This window comes from Danio rerio, chromosome 4 (assembly GCF_049306965.1).
Source record: "Danio rerio strain Tuebingen ecotype United States chromosome 4, GRCz12tu, whole genome shotgun sequence".
Taxonomy (NCBI): domain Eukaryota; kingdom Metazoa; phylum Chordata; class Actinopteri; order Cypriniformes; family Danionidae; genus Danio; species Danio rerio.
The window spans coordinates 52,162,061-52,180,853 of record NC_133179.1 but is presented as its reverse complement, the minus strand read 5'-3'; the positions used below and the strand labels follow the sequence as shown (position 1 = coordinate 52,180,853).

At 47.4% G+C, this 18,793-nt stretch overlaps 23 non-coding genes across 23 annotated transcripts; 7 read left to right on the top strand and 16 right to left on the bottom strand.

The window, feature by feature from the left end:
• Positions 1 to 4,821: 4,821 nt before the first annotated feature.
• On the bottom strand, positions 4,822 to 4,894 carry trnar-acg (transfer RNA arginine (anticodon ACG)). The gene has a single exon. It is a non-coding gene; the product is annotated as a tRNA-Arg (tRNA).
• A 297-nt stretch (positions 4,895 to 5,191) lies between these two features.
• Positions 5,192 to 5,263, top strand: trnae-cuc (transfer RNA glutamic acid (anticodon CUC)). Its single transcript has one exon. It is a non-coding gene; the product is annotated as a tRNA-Glu (tRNA).
• Positions 5,264 to 5,348: 85 nt separating this feature from the next.
• Positions 5,349 to 5,435, bottom strand: trnay-gua (transfer RNA tyrosine (anticodon GUA)). Its single transcript is given in 2 exon segments — positions 5,349 to 5,384; positions 5,399 to 5,435. It is a non-coding gene; the product is annotated as a tRNA-Tyr (tRNA).
• An 88-nt stretch (positions 5,436 to 5,523) lies between these two features.
• trnae-uuc (transfer RNA glutamic acid (anticodon UUC)) lies at positions 5,524 to 5,595 on the bottom strand. Its single transcript has one exon. It is a non-coding gene; the product is annotated as a tRNA-Glu (tRNA).
• Positions 5,596 to 7,077: 1,482 nt separating this feature from the next.
• On the bottom strand, positions 7,078 to 7,150 carry trnar-acg (transfer RNA arginine (anticodon ACG)). Its single transcript has one exon. It is a non-coding gene; the product is annotated as a tRNA-Arg (tRNA).
• A 297-nt stretch (positions 7,151 to 7,447) lies between these two features.
• Positions 7,448 to 7,519, top strand: trnae-cuc (transfer RNA glutamic acid (anticodon CUC)). Its single transcript has one exon. It is a non-coding gene; the product is annotated as a tRNA-Glu (tRNA).
• Positions 7,520 to 7,773: 254 nt separating this feature from the next.
• On the bottom strand, positions 7,774 to 7,845 carry trnae-uuc (transfer RNA glutamic acid (anticodon UUC)). Its single transcript has one exon. It is a non-coding gene; the product is annotated as a tRNA-Glu (tRNA).
• Positions 7,846 to 9,326: 1,481 nt separating this feature from the next.
• Positions 9,327 to 9,399, bottom strand: trnar-acg (transfer RNA arginine (anticodon ACG)). Its single transcript has one exon. It is a non-coding gene; the product is annotated as a tRNA-Arg (tRNA).
• Positions 9,400 to 9,696: 297 nt separating this feature from the next.
• On the top strand, positions 9,697 to 9,768 carry trnae-cuc (transfer RNA glutamic acid (anticodon CUC)). Its single transcript has one exon. It is a non-coding gene; the product is annotated as a tRNA-Glu (tRNA).
• Positions 9,769 to 10,022: 254 nt separating this feature from the next.
• Positions 10,023 to 10,094, bottom strand: trnae-uuc (transfer RNA glutamic acid (anticodon UUC)). Its single transcript has one exon. It is a non-coding gene; the product is annotated as a tRNA-Glu (tRNA).
• Positions 10,095 to 11,573: 1,479 nt separating this feature from the next.
• On the bottom strand, positions 11,574 to 11,646 carry trnar-acg (transfer RNA arginine (anticodon ACG)). Its single transcript has one exon. It is a non-coding gene; the product is annotated as a tRNA-Arg (tRNA).
• Positions 11,647 to 11,943: 297 nt separating this feature from the next.
• trnae-cuc (transfer RNA glutamic acid (anticodon CUC)) lies at positions 11,944 to 12,015 on the top strand. Its single transcript has one exon. It is a non-coding gene; the product is annotated as a tRNA-Glu (tRNA).
• Positions 12,016 to 12,269: 254 nt separating this feature from the next.
• On the bottom strand, positions 12,270 to 12,341 carry trnae-uuc (transfer RNA glutamic acid (anticodon UUC)). The gene has a single exon. It is a non-coding gene; the product is annotated as a tRNA-Glu (tRNA).
• Positions 12,342 to 13,820: 1,479 nt separating this feature from the next.
• On the bottom strand, positions 13,821 to 13,893 carry trnar-acg (transfer RNA arginine (anticodon ACG)). The gene has a single exon. It is a non-coding gene; the product is annotated as a tRNA-Arg (tRNA).
• Positions 13,894 to 14,190: 297 nt separating this feature from the next.
• Positions 14,191 to 14,262, top strand: trnae-cuc (transfer RNA glutamic acid (anticodon CUC)). Its single transcript has one exon. It is a non-coding gene; the product is annotated as a tRNA-Glu (tRNA).
• Positions 14,263 to 14,516: 254 nt separating this feature from the next.
• trnae-uuc (transfer RNA glutamic acid (anticodon UUC)) lies at positions 14,517 to 14,588 on the bottom strand. The gene has a single exon. It is a non-coding gene; the product is annotated as a tRNA-Glu (tRNA).
• A 1,479-nt stretch (positions 14,589 to 16,067) lies between these two features.
• On the bottom strand, positions 16,068 to 16,140 carry trnar-acg (transfer RNA arginine (anticodon ACG)). The gene has a single exon. It is a non-coding gene; the product is annotated as a tRNA-Arg (tRNA).
• A 297-nt stretch (positions 16,141 to 16,437) lies between these two features.
• On the top strand, positions 16,438 to 16,509 carry trnae-cuc (transfer RNA glutamic acid (anticodon CUC)). The gene has a single exon. It is a non-coding gene; the product is annotated as a tRNA-Glu (tRNA).
• Positions 16,510 to 16,594: 85 nt separating this feature from the next.
• trnay-gua (transfer RNA tyrosine (anticodon GUA)) lies at positions 16,595 to 16,681 on the bottom strand. The gene is given in 2 exon segments: positions 16,595 to 16,630; positions 16,645 to 16,681. It is a non-coding gene; the product is annotated as a tRNA-Tyr (tRNA).
• An 88-nt stretch (positions 16,682 to 16,769) lies between these two features.
• Positions 16,770 to 16,841, bottom strand: trnae-uuc (transfer RNA glutamic acid (anticodon UUC)). The gene has a single exon. It is a non-coding gene; the product is annotated as a tRNA-Glu (tRNA).
• Positions 16,842 to 17,657: 816 nt separating this feature from the next.
• On the top strand, positions 17,658 to 17,729 carry trnae-cuc (transfer RNA glutamic acid (anticodon CUC)). Its single transcript has one exon. It is a non-coding gene; the product is annotated as a tRNA-Glu (tRNA).
• Positions 17,730 to 17,814: 85 nt separating this feature from the next.
• On the bottom strand, positions 17,815 to 17,901 carry trnay-gua (transfer RNA tyrosine (anticodon GUA)). Its single transcript is given in 2 exon segments — positions 17,815 to 17,850; positions 17,865 to 17,901. It is a non-coding gene; the product is annotated as a tRNA-Tyr (tRNA).
• An 88-nt stretch (positions 17,902 to 17,989) lies between these two features.
• On the bottom strand, positions 17,990 to 18,061 carry trnae-uuc (transfer RNA glutamic acid (anticodon UUC)). The gene has a single exon. It is a non-coding gene; the product is annotated as a tRNA-Glu (tRNA).
• Between the last annotated feature and the right edge of the window lie 732 nt (positions 18,062 to 18,793).

The window sequence follows — 18,793 nt, the reverse complement described above, 5'->3', positions numbered from 1 at the left end:
GCTATACTGCTCAGTGAGCACCGTCTTAAGATGTTAACGTGTGGTTGTTAAAAATGTAAAAAAAAAAGAGTAGGGGTCATGGCCATATTCAATTGGCTTCATCATGTGTGGGCTGGCGCAAAATGGCTGCCGTCGTGTCATCCAGGTGGATGCTACACACTGGTGAAGTGGTGGAGGAGAACCCCCCCATTGTGTAAAGCGCTTTGAGTGCCCAGAAAAGCGCTATATAAATGTAAGGAATTATTATTATTATTACTGCTGCCGCTGCACTGATCCATCTTTTAATCTCATATTACATTCCTCATGGCAAAAAAAATCAGACTCTCTATTTGGGGTAAGGACTCTCTGCCAAACTGGAGGTGGCCACTGTTTTCCATTCAAGCATTATGGTTTCTGACTTAGAGGTGCTGTTTCTTTCTCTGCCATGTCACACTCAGCAGCAAACTGTCCCACTGCATGCTGAAGGTCCATGTCCAGAGTACCGGCGGGGTCTTAAAAGCATTGAAAAAGTCTTAAATTTGATAATCTCAAATTAAGGCCTTATAGCCTTGAATTTGGTATACAACGTCTTGAATTTTGTTACAAAGGTCTTAATTTTATGCATTTTTTTGCCTTTCCTAGGATTAAGTTCATACCGTAACAAAATGAACTGTTACTAATGTAGGCTATTTTAAAATTAATGCAGCGTAACGTTGAGTGCACCTCTACCTCCACGTTATAGCAGAAATCGCGAAACTGTGCGCACCCGTCATATGGTTACTTGAGGTGAGGTACAGACCAAGATAGTCACTAGCCCAGTTTGTCGGCTAAAATTTACATTTACATTTACATTTAGTCATTTAGCAGACGCTTTTATCCAAAGCGACTTACAAATGAGGACAAGGAAGCAATTTACACAACTAAGAGCAACAATAAATAAGTACTAAAGGCAAGTTTCAGGTCTGTAAAGTCTAAGAAGGGAAGTATTAGTAGTTTTTTTTTTTTTTTTTTTTTTTTTTGTACAGTTAGTGTGATATTCAAAGAGGCAATTGCAGATTAGGAAGTGAAGTGGAGACTAAATAGTTGAGTTTTTAGTCGTTTCTTGAAAATAGCGAGTGACTCTGCTGTTCTTATGCAGTTAGGGAGTTCATTCCACCAACTGGGCAGATTGAGAGTGAGCGTTCGCAAAAGTGATTTTTTCACTCTTTGGGATGGAACCACGAGGCGACGTTCATTCACAGAACTCAAGTTTCTGGAGGGCACATAGATCTGCAGAAGTGAGTGCAGATAAGAAGGTGCTAGGCCAGAAGTCACTTTGTAGGCAAACATCAGAGTTTTGAATTTGATGCGAGCAGCAACTGGCAGCCAGTGCAAACGGACTAGCAGCGGAGTGACATGTGCTCGTTTAGGTTCATTGAAGACAACTCGTGCTGCTGCATTCTGGAGCAGTTGAAGAGGCTTGATAGAGTTAGGGAAAGTGTCGCTGTGGCCAAGGAATCCGAATTGAGTTTGGGTTAAGCCTGTGCCAGGAAATGACCGCAACGCCTACTGCTTTTGATGCCGGAAATCTTTTAAGCTAACGTTAGAGACAGTGGATGTTACGGCCCTGGACTCCCATATGGGGGGTTGCCAAACACACCGTGTGTATTACTGCTTGTCAGCGCCAACCACCTATTGTGCAGTTCTGTGCACCGGAGGCCTCTTCGGTTACTGAAACAGCTTTACCGATCAATAACAAAGAAGTTTCTACATTAGAAGAATGACATTTTCTTCTTCTTCCTGTTTTACGGTGGTCGATAACAAAGTTTTTGATGCGTTACTGCCACCTTTTGCTCTGGTTGGTGATGTAGCCAAACAATCATTGGGCTGACACGAGAAACTTGCTTGAATAAAAGATGACAGAGAGATTAGATTAAGGTGTAATTCATTAATGAAAAGTTGTAAAAATATATACAATATAATGCTAATTACAGAGTATTTCCCTTTACTATAAATAACTATAGTATTTTATTTGTGTAACACCTGGTTTTATTGGATTTTTACTTTTTGCTGTAATATAACATAATTTGTTTCTGTTTGGTACAACATAATATTTACAGTAAATAACTGAACTGAATCATTTTTCATTGACTGTTTTATTGATCACTAAGATATGATTGACTTGGATTTAAGTTGCTTCAATTTAAATATGAATATTGTAAAAATAGCTTGGGTGTAGCTACACTACTTTTGCCAAGGAGTTTTTAGCTTAGCTTGCTACATTTCCAAGAGGTAAGCTTTTAGTCTAGTTAAGCTGGCAATCTGGCTTTTAGAAAGGCCATTCAACTGAGACTGCCCTGCTCTCGGTCGTGGAGGATCTCAGACTGGCTAAAGCAGACTCTAAATCATCAGTCCTCATCTTGCTGGATTTGTCAGCTGCTTTTGACACTGTAAACCACGAGATCCTGGTATCTACGCTTGAGTCACTGGGCGTTGCGGGCACTGTTATACAATGGTTCAGATCTTACCTCTCTGACAGGTCATTCAGGATGTCTTGGAGGGGAGAGGTGTCCAACCTACAGCATCTAAACAGTGGGGTATCTCAAGGCTCTGTTCTTGGGCCACTTCTCTTCTCCATCTACACAACATCTTTAGGACCAGTCATCCAGAAACATGGATTTTCCTACCACTGCTATGCTGATGATACCCAGCTATACCTCTCTTTTCACCCTGATGATTCCTCGGTTCCAGCTCGCATTTTCAGCCACCCACCTGAATGTTTGGCCACAAAATACACCAAACTGGATTTCAAAGAAACCCAGCAGATGTTTTCTGTTAATCACATCTTCATGGTGCTCATTTAAGTTTCTTTGGTCTTGTCCAGTACTGCCTCTGGGGACAGTTTTCTGTATGACTTTCCTTTGTTAGCTTCCTTTACTTTTGTTGCCTCTATCTGTCAGATTCAGGCTGCCATCAATAAAATAATTACATCATTAATAACAATGTTTGTCCTAGTTGAGACAGTGAATAAGTCAAATTTTATTTTATCTCTTTTGTAATGTAATAATGTACATGTAACGTAAATTTTTTGAAGACAACATTTTCATTTCCAAAAAGAAAATATTTTCTACATTTTGAAAACTATTGTTTTATTACATGTAAAAGCAGTGCATTCAAACTATTACTTTTGTATAACATGTCTTTATTGAGTATTGAACCCAAAACTTACCCTAGACAGGCTTAGGGAAAAAAATATAAAAATAAATAAATAATTAAAAAATGCAAAAAAATAAAATAATAAATTACACATATACATATACACATAAAAATATAATAAATAAATAAATAAAAATAAAATCAAGCACCAATTAACATCCCACAACTTCAGACTTCCGAAGCTTCTTCAATATCTCCGTTTTTTACAAAGTTCAAAAACAACTCCCAGATGTCACAAAATTCAGAGGATTTTTTCCTTATTATATATGTGAGCTTTTCAAGAGCCAAGCATGTTATAAGGTTTCTCAACCAAAATCCAATGGAGGGGCGATTAACTTTTTTCCAGCATAAAGCAATACAACGCCTTGCTTGTATTAAACATAAATCAATCAATTTTCTTTCTTTAGTAGACAAGGCACAACTGTATTCAAACATATTCAATATATCAAACTATTATTTTAAATTGAAGTTACTTATATTTTAGTCTGTTACTAAATTTAATCTATGTCTGTGAAATAGAAAATTAAAGAAGATTATTAATGTTAACTTTGTTACTGGATTATAATTAGTGATGAATTAATGTGTGAGCATTATTATATTGTTGGTTTATTATTAGTGATGCATTCATGCGTGATCCATATTGTTTTTTTGCTTTGTGATTGATTTATTAGATTAGTTTATGATTAGTGATGTAGTCATATGTGAGCGTTATTGTAATATTTGTTTATAATCAGTGACTGATGAAATGAGCCTTATAATTATTATAAGTGAGTGATTCATTGATGTGTTGGAATAATGCACGGGCATTATTGTAACTATGGTAGTAAATAATAATATAAAGTCTTGTAATGTATAATAACTGCATTAAAATGTTTGTAGTAAAACTTTAAAGAGTGCTTGGTCGGCTAAGTTAATCTTACCAAATAACGTTATACAACATCTATAACAATCATATAATAATCGTGTTGTAGTAATTAATGTTACTGTAATGGTTATTCATTTAAACCAACTTGTTATAAAAATACTTAGTTTGCAATTGTTGTCCGAATTAATCTGCAACGAATTCTGTTATTACAGTACAAATCTTGAATGGTATAAGGGCTCTGATTGGCCATAGCGTTCATTGTAAAAATCTTGGTTCCAACTCGGAACGTGATTGGCCGGTGTAGCCAAGAATAACCAAGACTTACAGGTGCCAGTATGCGCCACTGGCCCAGTCTGCACTGTGTGGCATATTTGCTGACATATAACAGAGACTGAAACATTGCTCACACTTGTCTGAGGTGGTCATTTTGACTGCAATCTTGCTTTAAGCTGGCACTTTGTTTTTGAATATTGTCTGCTTTTCGAATGCGTGTCTGTGCTGCAGTAGAACGCCTTAGCCTCACAGCAAACATTTTGGTCTACAAGCTGTCACTGCCATCTTCCCAGGAGAGTGGCTGTACTGGTTTCTTCTGGAAGTCCTGAGGGATGTACGGGACCAAGACATGAGAGCAGTTGGGGCAGCCTTTGAACCCAGGAGAGCACCCCACAGGCTCTGTGCTGGCGGCCCCAGAAACTCGATTCACTCCAGAGTAGAACCGAACAACTCCGGCAGGGGCAAACCGCGACCGCACTGCACTGAGAGCAACGCAAAAAGATCCTGAACGAGCCAGCCAGGAGTCGAACCTAGAATCTTCTGATCCGTAGTCAGACGCGTTATCCATTGCGCCACTGGCCCAGTCCGCGTCAGCAGTGCTCAGTAGCATGCTGATTGGAAAGAGGACACGGCTCGGTGAACACGGAGTTCCTTCAACGCATGCTGTGCTTTGTTGTCATGGCAAGTTGTGGTGTCGATAGGATGCTCTTACACCGAGCATGTGACAGTCCCTCCCAAGAAGAACTGTGATCCAGGCTCTGAGACTTTCTCTTCCCCAGGAGGAGGTTGCAAAGGTTAGAGTTATTTTTGTCAGAGCAGCTGCAGCACACCTGGGTGGAGGCCCACAGCTAGACTTGAGGGCAACCTTCAGCCAGACCTTCCCTGGTGGTCTAGTGGTTAGGATTCGGCGCTCTCACCGCCGCGGCCCGGGTTCGATTCCTGGTCAGGGAACTTCCTTTTCACCTCCATGCTGAACTTTGAGCAGTGGTGAACTCACTTGGCGAAGGCAAGAAAGCGGCTCTGAGCGCAAAAGATGTCCTTCGAGCCGGAGTCGAACCAGCGACCTAAGGATTGCCATCATCCCACCTACAGTCCTCCGCTCTACCAACTGAGCTATCGAAGGCTTACGGGACAGATTCACAACCACATCCTATAAGGTAGCTGCAGTCCGACCGCTGGCCAAAAAGGACAGAAGCAAAAGCACTCAAGCCTTCCCATACCGGGAGTCAAACCCAGGCCGCCTGGGTGAAAACCAGGAATCCTAACCGCTAGACCATATGGGAACTGCCACTTAAGGAACGCCAGTCTTGGCACAAACTCCAGTTCATTCTGATAGCTGGCACGTCCCTGCTCCGCTTGCACAAGTGCCACTCATACACTTACGCACTCTCTCATACACAGTTTCTTGGTTTCCGTAACCGAGAACCTTCTGATCCGTAGCCATAAGCGCTAACCTTTGTGCCGCTGTCACTCTGTTCAGCACCTTGTTAGCACATTGCTTGGAGCAAGGACAAGGTTCTGTCAACCCGGAGTTCCTTCACCACACATTCTGCTTTGTTTTTATGGCAAGAGGTTGTGTGGATGGAATGCTCTTACAGGATTCCTGACAGTCCCTCCATAGAAGAGCTGAGATCCAGGGTCGGAGACTCTCTCCTCTCCAAGAGGAGGTTAAAAGCAATGGTTTCTTTTGTGTCTGTGTGTCAGAGCGCTTAGGTGGTGCTGCAGCTCAGAGACCTACAAGTGGAGGAGATTACACTGCAAGTTGCCTGGATGACCTCTAAGTGGTAGGCACTTATGCCGCACGTAGGCTGGGTTTGCGATTGATGTAGCTGTAGTAGACATTCACAAAAATAAAAAAATATATATAAACTGCTTACTCTGAGGTTGTGTTTAGGGTTGGGGTAGGAGTAAAATTGAATAAAACACAACAGGTTACCGTGAGGTTGGGCCTAGGGCTGGGGTAGGTGTGATTTTAATAAACTGCGATAGGTTGTATTCTGTGCCATGTACGAGACATTGAATCAATGAAACCCACATGGAGGTTTGTTACTGTGAGGTTGGGTTAAGAGTTGGGGTAGGTTGGGAGGTTGATAAAACACAGCAGGAAACTGTGAGGTTGGGTTAAGGATTGGGGTAGGTTTGACATTCAAACATAACTGGTTGGGCGCAGTGTCTTGTACCAGACATTAAATGAATGAAAACTCCAGGAGGTTTTTACAGCCCACTTGGAGCTCAAGTCTCACCCGCTTGGAGCTGACCAGGCCATTTGGAGCAGGCTCCGATTTCTATTTATACCTTTCTCAGTCAGGTAACTTCCTTTTCAGTAGTATGAGCGTCTGCACTGTGTGACATATTTGCCGACATATAACAGAGACGGAAACATTGCTCACACTTGTCTGAGGTGGTCATTTTGACTGCAATCTTGTTTTAGGCTGGCACTTTGTTTTTGAATATTGTCTGCTTTTCGAATGCGTGTCTGTGCTGCAGTAGAACGCCTTAGCCTCACAGCAAACATTTTGGTCTACAAGCTGTCACTGCCGTCTTCCCAGGAGAGTGGCTGTACTGGTTTCTTCTGGAAGTCCTGAGGGATGTACGGGACCAAGACATGAGAGCAGTTGGGGCAGCCTTTGAACCCAGGAGAGCACCCCACAGGCTCTGTGCTAGCGGCCCCAGAAACTCGATTCACTCCAGAGTAGAACCGAACAACTCCGGCAGGGGCAAACCGCGACCGCACTGCACTGAGAGCAACCCAAAAAAATCCTGAACGAGCCAGCCAGGAGTCGAACCTAGAATCTTCTGATCCGTAGTCAGACGCGTTATCCATTGCGCCACTGGCCCAGTCTGCGTCAGCACTGCCCAGTAGCATGCTGATTGGAAAGAGGACACGGCTCGGTGAACACGGAGTTCCTTCAACGCATGCTGTGCTTTGTTGTCATGGCAAGTTGTGGTGTCGATAGGATGCTCTTACACCGAGCATGTGACAGTCCCTCCCAAGAAGAACTGTGATCCAGGCTCTGAGACTTTCTCTTCCCCAGGAGGAGGTTGCAAAGGTTAGAGTTATTTTTGTCAGAGCAGCTGCAGCACACCTGGGTGGAGGCCCACAGCTAGACTTGAGGGCAACCTTCAGCCAGACCTTCCCTGGTGGTCTAGTGGTTAGGATTCGGCGCTCTCACCGCCGCGGCCCGGGTTCGATTCCCGGTCAGGGAACATCCTTTTCACCTCCATGCTGAACTTTGAGCAGTGGTGAACTCACTTGGCGAAGGCAAGAAAGCGGCTCTGAGCGCAAAAGATGTCCTTCGAGCCGAACCAGCGACCTAAGGATTGCCATCATCCCACCTACAGTCCTCCGCTCTACCAACTGAGCTATCGAAGGCTTACGGGGTAGCTTCACAACCACATCCTATAAGGTAGCTGCAGTCCGACCGCTGGCCAAAAAGGACAGAAGCAAAAGCACTCAAGCCTTCCCATACCGGGAGTCGAACCCGGGCCGCCTGGGTGAAAACCAGGAATCCTAACCGCTAGACCATATGGGAACTGCCACTTTGGAACGCCAGTCTTGGCACAAACTCCAGCTCATTCTGATCGCTGGCACGTCCCTGCTCCGCTTGCACAAGTGCCACTCATACACTTACGCACTCTCTCATACACAGTTTCTTGGTTTCCGTAACCGAGAACCTTCTGATCCGTAGTCATAAGCGCTAACCTTTGTGCCGCCGTCACTCTGTTCAGCACCTTGTTAGCACATTGCTTGGAGCAAGGACAAGGCTCTGTCAACCCGGAGTTCCTTCACCACACATTCTGCTTTGTTTTTATGGCAAGAGGTTGTGTGGATGGGATGCTCTTACAGGATTCCTGACAGTCCCTCCATAGAAGAGCTGAGATCCAGGGTCGGAGACTCTCTCCTCTCCAAGAGGAGGTTAAAAGCAATGGTTTCTTTTGTGTCTGTGTGTCAGAGCGCTTAGGTGTTGCTGCAGCTCAGAGACCTACAAGTGGAGGAGATTACACTGCAAGTTGCCTGGATGACCTCTAAGTGGTAGGCACTTATGCCGCACGTAGGCTGGGTTTGCGATTGATGTAGCTGTAGTAGACATTCACAAAAATAAAAATATATATATAAACTGCTTACTCTGAGGTTGTGTTTAGGGTTGGGGTAGGAGTAAAATTGAATAAAACACAGCAGGTTACCGTGAGGTTGGGCCTAGGGCTGGGGTAGGTGTGATTTTAATAAACTGCGATAGGTTGTATTCTGTGCCATGTACGAGACATTGAATCAATGAAACCCACATGGAGGTTTGTTACTGTGAGGTTGGGTTAAGAGTTGGGGTAGGTTGGGAGGTTGATAAAACACAGCAGGAAACTGTGAGGTTGGGTTAAGGATTGGGGTAGGTTTGACATTCAAACATAACTGGTTGGGCGCAGTGTCTTGTACCAGACATTAAACGAATGAAAACTCCAGGAGGTTTTTACAGCCCACTTGGAGCTCAAGTCTCACCCGCTTGGAGCTGACCAGGCCATTTGGAGCAGGCTCCGATTTCTATTTATACCTTTCTCAGTCAGGTAACTTCCTTTTCAGTAGTATGAGCGTCTGCACTGTGTGGCATATTTGCCGACATATAACAGAGACGGAAACATTGCTCACACTTGTCTGAGGTGGTCATTTTGACTGCAATCTTGTTTTAGGCTGGCACTTTGTTTTTGAATATTGTCTGCTTTTCGAATGCGTGTCTGTGCTGCAGTAGAACGCCTTAGCCTCACAGCAAACATTTTGGTCTACAAGCTGTCACTGCCGTCTTCCCAGGAGAGTGGCTGTACTGGTTTCTTCTGGAAGTCGTGAGGGATGTACGGGACCAAGACATGAGAGCAGTTGGGGCAGCCTTTGAACCCAGGAGAGCACCCCACAGGCTCTGTGCTGGCGGCCCCAGAAACTCGATTCACTCCAGAGTAGAACCGAACAACTCCGGCAGGGGCAAACCGCGACCGCACTGCACTGAGAGCAACCCAAAAAAATCCTGAACGAGCCAGCCAGGAGTCGAACCTAGAATCTTCTGATCCGTAGTCAGACGCGTTATCCATTGCGCCACTGGCCCAGTCTGTGTCAGCAGTGCCCAGTAGCATGCTGATTGGAAAGAGGACACGGCTCGGTGAACACGGAGTTCCTTCAACGCATGCTGTGCTTTGTTGTCATGGCAAGTTGTGGTGTCGATAGGATGCTCTTACACCGAGCATGTGACAGTCCCTCCCAAGAAGAACTGTGATCCAGGCTCTGAGACTTTCTCTTCCCCAGGAGGAGGTTGCAAAGGTTAGAGTTATTTTTGTCAGAGCAGCTGCAGCACACCTGGGTGGAGGCCCACAGCTAGACTTGAGGGCAACCTTCAGCCAGACCTTCCCTGGTGGTCTAGTGGTTAGGATTCGGCGCTCTCACCGCCGCGGCCCGGGTTCGATTCCCGGTCAGGAAACTTCCTTTTCACCTCCATGCTGAACTTTGAGCAGTGGTGAACTCACTTGGCGAAGGCAAGAAAGCGGCTCTGAGCGCAAAAGATGTCCTTCGAGCCGAACCAGCGACCTAAGGATTGCCATCATCCCACCTACAGTCCTCCGCTCTACCAACTGAGCTATCGAAGGCTTACGGGGTAGCTTCACAACCACATCCTATAAGGTAGCTGCAGTCCGACCGCTGGCCAAAAAGGACAGAAGCAAAAGCACTCAAGCCTTCCCATACCGGGAGTCGAACCCGGGCCGCCTGGGTGAAAACCAGGAATCCTAACCGCTAGACCATATGGGAACTGCCACTTTGGAACGCCAGTCTTGGCACAAACTCCAGCTCATTCTGATCGCTGGCACGTCCCTGCTCCGCTTGCACAAGTGCCACTCATACACTTACGCACTCTCTCATACACAGTTTCTTGGTTTCCGTAACCGAGAACCTTCTGATCCGTAGTCATAAGCGCTAACCTTTGTGCCGCCGTCACTCTGTTCAGCACCTTGTTAGCACATTGCTTGGAGCAAGGACAAGGCTCTGTCAACCTGGAGTTCCTTCACCACACATTCTGCTTTGTTTTTATGGCAAGAGGTTGTGTGGATGGGATGCTCTTACAGGATTCCTGACAGTCCCTCCATAGAAGAGCTGAGATCCAGGGTCGGAGACTCTCTCCTCTCCAAGAGGAGGTTAAAAGCAATGGTTTCTTTTGTGTCTGTGTGTCAGAGCGCTTAGGTGTTGCTGCAGCTCAGAGACCTACAAGTGGAGGAGATTACACTGCAAGTTGCTTGGATGACCTCTAAGTGGTAGGCACTTATGCCGCACGTAGGCTGGGTTTGCGATTGATGTAGCTGTAGTAGACATTCACAAAAATAAAAAAATATATATAAACTGCTTACTCTGAGGTTGTGTTTAGGGTTGGGGTAGGAGTAAAATTGAATAAAACACAGCAGGTTACCGTGAGGTTGGGCCTAGGGCTGGGGTAGGTGTGATTTTAATAAACTGCGATAGGTTGTATTCTGTGCCATGTACGAGACATTGAATCAATGAAACCCACATGGAGGTTTGTTACTGTGAGGTTGGGTTAAGAGTTGGGGTAGGTTGGGAGGTTGATAAAACACAGCAGGAAACTGTGAGGTTGGGTTAAGGATTGGGGTAGGTTTGACATTCAAACATAACTGGTTGGGCGCAGTGTCTTGTACCAGACATTAAACGAATGAAAACTCCAGGAGGTTTTTACAGCCCACTTGGAGCTCAAGTCTCACCCGCTTGGAGCTGACCAGGCCATTTGGAGCAGGCTCCGATTTCTATTTATACCTTTCTCAGTCAGGTAACTTCCTTTTCAGTAGTATGAGCGTCTGCACTGTGTGGCATATTTGCCGACATATAAGAGACGGAAACATTGCTCACACTTGTCTGAGGTGGTCATTTTGACTGCAATCTTGTTTTAGGCTGGCACTTTGTTTTTGAATATTGTCTGCTTTTCGAATGCGTGTCTGTGCTGCAGTAGAACGCCTTAGCCTCACAGCAAACATTTTGGTCTACAAGCTGTCACTGCCGTCTTCCCAGGAGAGTGGCTGTACTGGTTTCTTCTGGAAGTCCTGAGGGATGTACGGGACCAAGACATGAGAGCAGTTGGGGCAGCCTTTGAACCCAGGAGAGCACCCCACAGGCTCTGTGCTAGCGGCCCCAGAAACTCGATTCACTCCAGAGTAGAACCGAACAACTCCGGCAGGGGCAAACCGCGACCGCACTGCACTGAGAGCAACCCAAAAAAATCCTGAACGAGCCAGCCAGGAGTCGAACCTAGAATCTTCTGATCCGTAGTCAGACGCGTTATCCATTGCGCCACTGGCCCAGTCTGCGTCAGCAGTGCCCAGTAGCATGCTGATTGGAAAGAGGACACGGCTCGGTGAACACGGAGTTCCTTCAACGCATGCTGTGCTTTGTTGTCATGGCAAGTTGTGGTGTCGATAGGATGCTCTTACACCGAGCATGTGACAGTCCCTCCCAAGAAGAACTGTGATCCAGGCTCTGAGACTTTCTCTTCCCCAGGAGGAGGTTGCAAAGGTTAGAGTTATTTTTGTCAGAGCAGCTGCAGCACACCTGGGTGGAGGCCCACAGCTAGACTTGAGGGCAACCTTCAGCCAGACCTTCCCTGGTGGTCTAGTGGTTAGGATTCGGCGCTCTCACCGCCGCGGCCCGGGTTCGATTCCCGGTCAGGAAACTTCCTTTTCACCTCCATGCTGAACTTTGAGCAGTGGTGAACTCACTTGGCGAAGGCAAGAAAGCGGCTCTGAGCGCAAAAGATGTCCTTCGAGCCGAACCAGCGACCTAAGGATTGCCATCATCCCACCTACAGTCCTCCGCTCTACCAACTGAGCTATCGAAGGCTTACGGGGTAGCTTCACAACCACATCCTATAAGGTAGCTGCAGTCCGACCGCTGGCCAAAAAGGACAGAAGCAAAAGCACTCAAGCCTTCCCATACCGGGAGTCGAACCCGGGCCGCCTGGGTGAAAACCAGGAATCCTAACCGCTAGACCATATGGGAACTGCCACTTTGGAACGCCAGTCTTGGCACAAACTCCAGCTCATTCTGATCGCTGGCACGTCCCTGCTCCGCTTGCACAAGTGCCACTCATACACTTACGCACTCTCTCATACACAGTTTCTTGGTTTCCGTAACCGAGAACCTTCTGATCCGTAGTCATAAGCGCTAACCTTTGTGCCGCCGTCACTCTGTTCAGCACCTTGTTAGCACATTGCTTGGAGCAAGGACAAGGCTCTGTCAACCTGGAGTTCCTTCACCACACATTCTGCTTTGTTTTTATGGCAAGAGGTTGTGTGGATGGGATGCTCTTACAGGATTCCTGACAGTCCCTCCATAGAAGAGCTGAGATCCAGGGTCGGAGACTCTCTCCTCTCCAAGAGGAGGTTAAAAGCAATGGTTTCTTTTGTGTCTGTGTGTCAGAGCGCTTAGGTGTTGCTGCAGCTCAGAGACCTACAAGTGGAGGAGATTACACTGCAAGTTGCTTGGATGACCTCTAAGTGGTAGGCACTTATGCCGCACGTAGGCTGGGTTTGCGATTGATGTAGCTGTAGTAGACATTCACAAAAATAAAAAAATATATATAAACTGCTTACTCTGAGGTTGTGTTTAGGGTTGGGGTAGGAGTAAAATTGAATAAAACACAGCAGGTTACCGTGAGGTTGGGCCTAGGGCTGGGGTAGGTGTGATTTTAATAAACTGCGATAGGTTGTATTCTGTGCCATGTACGAGACATTGAATCAATGAAACCCACATGGAGGTTTGTTACTGTGAGGTTGGGTTAAGAGTTGGGGTAGGTTGGGAGGTTGATAAAACACAGCAGGAAACTGTGAGGTTGGGTTAAGGATTGGGGTAGGTTTGACATTCAAACATAACTGGTTGGGCGCAGTGTCTTGTACCAGACATTAAACGAATGAAAACTCCAGGAGGTTTTTACAGCCCACTTGGAGCTCAAGTCTCACCCGCTTGGAGCTGACCAGGCCATTTGGAGCAGGCTCCGATTTCTATTTATACCTTTCTCAGTCAGGTAACTTCCTTTTCAGTAGTATGAGCGTCTGCACTGTGTGGCATATTTGCCGACATATAAGAGACGGAAACATTGCTCACACTTGTCTGAGGTGGTCATTTTGACTGCAATCTTGTTTTAGGCTGGCACTTTGTTTTTGAATATTGTCTGCTTTTCGAATGCGTGTCTGTGCTGCAGTAGAACGCCTTAGCCTCACAGCAAACATTTTGGTCTACAAGCTGTCACTGCCGTCTTCCCAGGAGAGTGGCTGTACTGGTTTCTTCTGGAAGTCCTGAGGGATGTACGGGACCAAGACATGAGAGCAGTTGGGGCAGCCTTTGAACCCAGGAGAGCACCCCACAGGCTCTGTGCTAGCGGCCCCAGAAACTCGATTCACTCCAGAGTAGAACCGAACAACTCCGGCAGGGGCAAACCGCGACCGCACTGCACTGAGAGCAACCCAAAAAAATCCTGAACGAGCCAGCCAGGAGTCGAACCTAGAATCTTCTGATCCGTAGTCAGACGCGTTATCCATTGCGCCACTGGCCCAGTCTGCGTCAGCAGTGCCCAGTAGCATGCTGATTGGAAAGAGGACACGGCTCGGTGAACACGGAGTTCCTTCAACGCATGCTGTGCTTTGTTGTCATGGCAAGTTGTGGTGTCGATAGGATGCTCTTACACCGAGCATGTGACAGTCCCTCCCAAGAAGAACTGTGATCCAGGCTCTGAGACTTTCTCTTCCCCAGGAGGAGGTTGCAAAGGTTAGAGTTATTTTTGTCAGAGCAGCTGCAGCACACCTGGGTGGAGGCCCACAGCTAGACTTGAGGGCAACCTTCAGCCAGACCTTCCCTGGTGGTCTAGTGGTTAGGATTCGGCGCTCTCACCGCCGCGGCCCGGGTTCGATTCCCGGTCAGGAAACTTCCTTTTCACCTCCATGCTGAACTTTGAGCAGTGGTGAACTCACTTGGCGAAGGCAAGAAAGCGGCTCTGAGCGCAAAAGATGTCCTTCGAGCCGAACCAGCGACCTAAGGATTGCCATCATCCCACCTACAGTCCTCCGCTCTACCAACTGAGCTATCGAAGGCTTACGGGGTAGCTTCACAACCACATCCTATAAGGTAGCTGCAGTCCGACCGCTGGCCAAAAAGGACAGAAGCAAAAGCACTCAAGCCTTCCCATACCGGGAGTCGAACCCGGGCCGCCTGGGTGAAAACCAGGAATCCTAACCGCTAGACCATATGGGAACTGCCACTTTGGAACGCCAGTCTTGGCACAAACTCCAGCTCATTCTGATCGCTGGCACGTCCCTGCTCCGCTTGCACAAGTGCCACTCATACACTTACGCACTCTCTCATACACAGTTTCTTGGTTTCCGTAACCGAGAACCTTCTGATCCGTAGTCATAAGCGCTAACCTTTGTGCCGCCGTCACTCTGTTCAGCACCTTGTTAGCACATTGCTTGGAGCAAGGACAAGGCTCTGTCAACCTGGAGTTCCTTCACCACACATTCTGCTTTGTTTTTATGGCAAGAGGTTGTGTGGATGGGATGCTCTTACAGGATTCCTGACAGTCCCTCCATAGAAGAGCTGAGATCCAGGGTCGGAGACTCTCTCCTCTCCAAGAGGAGGTTAAAAGCAATGGTTTCTTTTGTGTCTGTGTGTCAGAGCGCTTAGGTGTTGCTGCAGCTCAGAGACCTACAAGTGGAGGAGATTACACTGCAAGTTGCCTGGATGACCTCTAAGTGGTAGGCACTTATGCCGCACGTAGGCTGGGTTTGCGATTGATGTAGCTGTAGTAGACATTCACAAAAATAAAAAAATATATATAAACTGCTTACTCTGAGGTTGTGTTTAGGGTTGGGGTAGGAGTAAAATTGAATAAAACACAGCAGGTTACCGTGAGGTTGGGCCTAGGGCTGGGGTAGGTGTGATTTTAATAAACTGCGATAGGTTGTATTCTGTGCCATGTACGAGACATTGAATCAATGAAACCCACATGGAGGTTTGTTACTGTGAGGTTGGGTTAAGAGTTGGGGTAGGTTGGGAGGTTGATAAAACACAGCAGGAAACTGTGAGGTTGGGTTAAGGATTGGGGTAGGTTTGACATTCAAACATAACTGGTTGGGCGCAGTGTCTTGTACCAGACATTAAATGAATGAAAACTCCAGGAGGTTTTTACAGCCCACTTGGAGCTCAAGTCTCACCCGCTTGGAGCTGACCAGGCCATTTGGAGCAGGCTCCGATTTATATTTATACCTTTCTCAGTCAGGTAACTTCCTTTTCAGTAGTATGAGCGTCTGCACTGTGTGGCATATTTGCCGACATATAAGAGACGGAAACATTGCTCACACTTGTCTGAGGTGGTCATTTTGACTGCAATCTTGTTTTAGGCGGGCACTTTGTTTTTGAATATTGTCTGCTTTTCGAATGCGTGTCTGTGCTGCAGTAGAACGCCTTAGCCTCACAGCAAACATTTTGGTCTACAAGCTGTCACTGCCGTCTTCCCAGGAGAGTGGCTGTACTGGTTTCTTCTGGAAGTCGTGAGGGATGTACGGGACCAAGACATGAGAGCAGTTGGGGCAGCCTTTGAACCCAGGAGAGCACCCCACAGGCTCTGTGCTGGCGGCCCCAGAAACTCGATTCACTCCAGAGTAGAACCGAACAACTCCGGCAGGGGCAAACCGCGACCACACTGCACTGAGAGCAACGCAAAAAGATCCTGCACGAGCCAGCCAGGAGTCGAACCTAGAATCTTCTGATCCGTATTCAGACGCGTTATCCATTGCGCCACTGGCCCAGTCTGCGTCAGCAGTGCCCAGTAGCATGCTGATTGGAAAGAGGACACGGCTCGGTGAACACGGAGTTCCTTCAACGCATGCTGTGCTTTGTTGTCATGGCAAGTTGTGGTGTCGATAGGATGCTCTTACATCGAGCATGTGACAGTCCCTCCCAAGAAGAACTGTGATCCAGGCTCTGAGACTTTCTCTTCCCCAGGAGGAGGTTGCAAAGGTTAGAGTTATTTTTGTCAGAGCAGCTGCAGCACACCTGGGTGGAGGCCCACAGCTAGACTTGAGGGCAACCTTCAGCCAGACCTTCCCTGGTGGTCTAGTGGTTAGGATTCGGCGCTCTCACCGCCGCGGCCCGGGTTCGATTCCCGGTCAGGGAACTTGCTTTTCACCTCCATGCTGAACTTTGAGCAGTGCTGAACTCACTTGGCGAAGGCAAGAAAGCGGCTCTGAGCGCAAAAGACGTCCTTCGAGCCGGAGTCGAACCAGCGACCTAAGGATTGCCACCAACCCACCTACACTCCTCCGCTCTACCAACTGAGCTATCAAAGGCTTACGGGGTAGCTTCACAACCACATCCTATAAGGTAGCTGCAGTCCGACCGCTGGCCAAAAAGGACAGAAGCAAAAGCACTCAAGACTTTCCATACCGGGAGTCGAACCCAGGGCGCCTGGGTGAAAACCAGGAATCCTAACCGCTAGACCATATGGGAACTGCCACTTTGGAACGACAGTCTTGGCACAAACTCCAGTTCATTCTGATCGCTGGCACGTCCCTGCTCCGCTTGCACAAGTGACACTCATACACTTATGCACTCTTTCATACACAGTTTCTTGGTTTCCGTAACCGAGAACCTTCTGATCCGTAGTCATAAGCGCTAACCTTTGTGCCGCCGTCACTCTGTTCAGCACCTTGTTAGCACATTGCTTGGAGCAAGGACAAGGCTCTGTCAACCTGGAGTTCCTTCACCACACATTCTGCTTTGTTTTTATGGCAAGAGGTTGTGTGGATGGGATGCTCTTACAGGATTCCTGACAGTCCCTCCATAGAAGAGCTGAGATCCAGGGTCGGAGACTCTCTCCTCTCCAAGAGGAGGTTAAAAGCAATGGTTTCTTTTGTGTCTGTGTGTCAGAGCGCTTAGGTGTTGCTGCAGCTCAGGGGCCTACAAGTGGAGGAGATTACACTGCAAGTTGCCTGGATGACCTCTAAGTGGTAGGCACTTATGCCGCCCAGTCCGCGTCAGCAGTGCCCAGTAGCATGCTGATTGGAAAGAGGACACGGCTCGGTGAACACGGAGTTCCTTCAACGCATGCTGTGCTTTGTTGTCATGGCAAGTGGTGGTGTCGATAGGATGCTCTTACACCGAGCATGTGACAGTCCCTCCCAAGAAGAACTGTTATCCAGGCTCTGAGACTTTCTCTTCCCCAGGAGGAGGTTGCAAAGGTTAGAGTTATTTTTGTCAGAGCAGCTGCAGCACACCTGGGTGGAGGCCCACAGTTAGACTTGAGGGCAACCTTCAGCCAGACCTTCCCTGGTGGTCTAGTGGTTAGGATTCGGCGCTCTCACCGCCGCGGCCCGGGTTCGATTCCCGGTCAGGGAACTTCCTTTTCACCTCCATGCTGAACTTTGAGCATTGGTGAACTCACTTGGCGAAGGCAAGAAAGCGGCTCTGAGCGCAAAAGATGTCCTTCGAGCCGGAGTCGAACCAGCGACCTAAGGACTGCCATCATCCCACCTACAGTCCTCCACTCTACCAACTGAGCTATTGAAGGCTTACGGTGCAGCTTCACAACCACATCCTATAAGGTAGCTGCAGTCCGACCGCTGGCCAAAAAAGACAGAAGCAAAAGCACTCAAGCCTTCCCATACCGGGAGTCAAACCCGGGCCGCCTGGGTGAAAACCAGGAATCCTAACCGCTAGACCATATGGGAACTGCCACTTTGGAACGCCAGTCTTGGCACAAACTCCAGTTCATTCTGATCGCTGGCACGTCCCTGCTCCGCTTGCACAAGTGCCACTCATACACTTACGCACTCTCTCATACACAGTTTCTTGGTTTCCGTAACCGAGAACCTTCTGATCCGTAGTCATAAGCGCTAACCTTTGTGCCGCCGTCACTCTGTTCAGCACCTTGTTAGCACATTGCTTGGAGCAAGGACAAGGCTCTGTCAACCCGGAGTTCCTTCACCACACATTCTGCTTTGTTTTTATGGCAAGAGGTTGTGTGGATGGGATGCTCTTACAGGATTCCTGACAGTCCCTCCATAGAAGAGCTGAGATCCAGGGTCGGAGACTCTCTCCTCTCCAAGAGGAGGTTAAAAGCAATGGTTTCTTTTGTGTCTGTGTGTCAGAGCGCTTAGGTGTTGCTGCAGCTCAGAGACCTACAAGTGGAGGAGATTACACTGCAAGTTGCCTGGATGACCTCTAAGTGGTAGGCACTTATGCCGCACGTAGGCTGGGTTTGCGATTGATGTAGCTGTAGTAGACATTCACAAAAATAAAAAAAAAATATATAAACTGCTTACTCTGAGGTTGTGTTTAGGGTTGGGGTAGGAGTAAAATTGAATAAAACACAGCAGGTTACCGTGAGGTTGGGCCTAGAGCTGGGGTAGGTGTGATTTTAATAAACTGCGATAGGTTGTATTCTGTGCCATGTACGAGAC